This window comes from Chiloscyllium plagiosum, chromosome 24, assembly GCF_004010195.1.
Source record: "Chiloscyllium plagiosum isolate BGI_BamShark_2017 chromosome 24, ASM401019v2, whole genome shotgun sequence".
Lineage (NCBI taxonomy): Eukaryota > Metazoa > Chordata > Chondrichthyes > Orectolobiformes > Hemiscylliidae > Chiloscyllium > Chiloscyllium plagiosum.
In genome coordinates, this window is record NC_057733.1 from 22,055,761 (window position 1) to 22,059,391 (window position 3,631).

Consider the following 3,631-nt stretch of genomic DNA (forward strand, 5'->3'; position numbering starts at 1 on the left):
TGTCCTAAAATAGTAGTGTTGTCCCAGTCGAACTCATGTTGCTTGTCATCTGCGTGTGTGGCTACTTAGACAATAGGTGCAGGAGTAGGCCATTCTGCCCTTCGAGCCTGCACCACTATTCAATATGATCATGGCTGATCATCCTCAATCAGTATCCTGTTCCTGCCTTATCTCCATAACCCTTGATTCCACTATCTTTGAGAGCTCTATCCAACTTCTGGTGAGACTACTACGACCACTAGAACTCATAACAGCACACAAACCAACAGCCACTCTCAGACAACAACTCACCAGGATAAAGGACCTGATACCCAGCATGAGCAAAACCAACGTAGTGTATAAAATCCCATGCAAGGACTGCACAAAACGGTACATAGGACAAACAGGAAGACAGCTAACAATCTGTATCCATGAACACCAACTAGCCACGAAACGACATGACCAGCTATCCTTAGTAGCCACACACGCAGATGACAAGCAACATGGGTTCGACTGGGACAACACTACTATTATAGGACAAGCCAAACCGAGAACAGCCAGGGAATTCCTAGAGGCATGGCACTCATCCACAGATTCAGTCAATAAGCACATCGGCCTGGACCCAATATACCGACCACTGCAACGGACAGCTGGAACTGACAACCGGAAGCAGCAGTGACAAACCACGACAAATGCTGGAGGAAATATCACAGAAGCGCTTCACAGGAGGCTCCCAAGCACGGAGGATGTCACCTAGACAGGGGACGAAACGTCTGCAACACAAATTTCCAGCTCGGCGAACAGAACCACAACAACAAGCACCCGAGCTACAAATCTTCTCACAAACTTTGAGTATCAAGTATCTTTGTGTGTCACCCATTCACAGATACTGACAATACCATCATCACCTCCCAACTGTTGATTCATTTTGAACAGCTGGTGAAAGGAGTGGGAAACGTGGCCTTCCTTTGTTGGAACTGTTCAGATCAGCAGTGTAACTCTACTCTTTTAAAAAAAAGAGGGAGAGAGAAAATGGGGAATTATAGGCTATTTAGCCTGATATCGGTGGTGGGCAAAATGCTAGAGTCGATCATTAAGGATTTAATAACTGAGCGTTTGGAACGCAGTGACAGAATTGGTCCAAATCAGCATGGATTCACTAAAGGGAAATCATGCTTGACAAATCTTCTAGATTTTTTTGAGGATTTGACCAGTAGAGTAGACAATGGTGAATCAGTAGATGTTGTGTATCTGAACTTTCAAAAGACTTTTTTAACAAGGTTGCACACAAGATTAGTAAGCAAAATTAAAGTTCATGGTATCAGAGGTAAAGAGAACTGGTTGGCAGACAGGAAGCAGAGAGTTGGAATGAATGGGTCCTTTTTAGAATGGCAGGCAGTGACAAGTGAGATGCTGCAGTGTTCAGTGTTGGGACCTCAGCTGTTCACAATATGCATTAATGACTTGGACAAAGGAATTGAATACCATATCTCCAAATTTGCAGGTGAGACCAAGCTGCGTGGCAGTGTGTGCTATGAGAAGGATGCTAAGAGGCTGCATAGTGACTTGGACAGATTGGCTAAGTGAGCAAATGCAATATAATGTGGATAAATGTGAGGTTATCCACTTTGGTTATAAAAACAGGAAGGCAGATTGTTATCTGAATGGTGGCAGTCTAGGAAAAGAGGAGGTGCTATGAGAGCTGGGTGCCAAAGTAAAACAGTTGCTGAAGTTTGGTATGCAGGTGCAGCAGGTAGTGAGGAAAGCTAATGGCGTGTTCTCCTTCATTGCAAAAGATGTCTTGCTGCAGTTATACAGGACCTTGGTGAGGCCTCTCCTTGAATATTATGTGCAGTTTTGGTCTCCTAGTCTGAGGAAGGTCATTCTTGCTATTGAGGCAGTCCAGTGAAGGTTCACCAGACCGATTCCCAGGATAGCAGGACTGACATGTAAGGAAAGATTGGGTCGACTGGGCTTGTATTTGCTGGAATTTCGAAGAATGATGGGGGCATCTCTTAGAAACATATAAAATCCTGATTGTATTGGACAGGCTAGATGTGGGAAGAATTTTCCCAATGTTGGGCAAGTCCAGATCAAAGAATAAAGGGGAGGCCATTCAGGATTGAGGTAAGGAAGCATTTCTTCACTCAGATGGTTGTGAAACTGTGGAATTCTCTATCACAGGAGAATGTTGGAGCCAGTTCACTAGATATATTCAAGTGGGAGCTGGATATGGCCCCTGCGGCTCAAGGTATTAAGGGTTATGGAGAGAAAGCGGGAATGGGATACTGAGGTTGCATGATCAGCCATGGTCATATTGAATGATGGTGTGGGCTTGAAAGGCCAAATGGCCCACTTCTGCACCTGTTTTCTATGTTTCTGTGTGCTGGTACTGAGTAATATTCCTCCAAAGGAGAATCTTGGGATCTCATCATCTGAGTAAGTCCACAATTACAGCAACCAATGAATTACAACAACTCTGAACCATTCTTGTATGTTCCGATACTGAACTGGTCCTGTTTCATCTGGGAAAATTAATTAACAGTGAAATTCACAACTAATCGTGGAGGAACTGTTGGGCGAAGTTCACAACACAGAATCGGATAAGTTAATTGTTGTTTTAAGTCTGTCCGAGAGAGAGGCTGCAGTAGTGGGTACAGTGGATTCTTTCTTGATTATATGTTTTTGGAGATAAGTCTCTTGATTAAACTTAAAATATAAGCCATAGCTATTAATTTAACCTGGGGCAGTGTTTGTAGAGGAATAAGACGGTGTTATTTACTGGGTCTGTAGATTGGGAAAAAGCAAAAATGGCCTTTGCAGTGATATGTACTACTTGTCAGATGTGGGTGTTTAAAGAGAGTTTAAGGGTTACTGCGGATTATATCTGCCATAAATGCTGTTGGATGCGAATCTTATCAGATCGAGTGGATCAGTTGGAGAGACAGATCGAAGCGATGAGGAATTTGCAACAGCAACAGTATATGATGGATGGCAGATATCGGAAGGGGGGAAAGTCTCAGATACAGTCACATAGATGGGTTCACTCCAGGAAGGGTAAGAGAGGTAGGCAGCTAGTGCAGGAGTCTTTTGTGGATATACCCATTTCAAACAGGTATGCTGTTTTGGAAAATATAGGGGGCGATAGATTCTCAGGGGAACGTAGCACGAACAGCCAAGTTTCTGGTGTTGAGACTGGCTCTAATGCAACGAGGGGTACGTCGGCTTCCAAGAGATCAATTGTGATACGGGATTCTGTAGTCAGAGGTACAGACAGACATTTCTGTGGCCAGCAGAGAAAAAGCAGAATGGTGTGTTGTTTCCCTGTTGCCAGGATCAAGGATGTCTCAGAGAGGATGCAGAATGTTCTCACGGGAGAGAGGGGCCAGCAGGAGATCATTGTCCACATTGGAACCAATGATTTTGGAAGGGAAAAGGTTGGGACTCTGAAGGGAGATTACAGAGAATTAGGCAGAAATTTAAAAAGGTCCTCAAGGGTAGTAATATCTGGATTACTCCCAGTGCTATGAGCTAGTGAGCGCAGGAATAGGAGGATAGAGCAGATGAATACATGGCTGAGGAGCTGGTATATGGGAGAAGGATTCACATTTTTGGATCATTGGAATCTCTTTTGGGGTAGAAGTGACCTGTA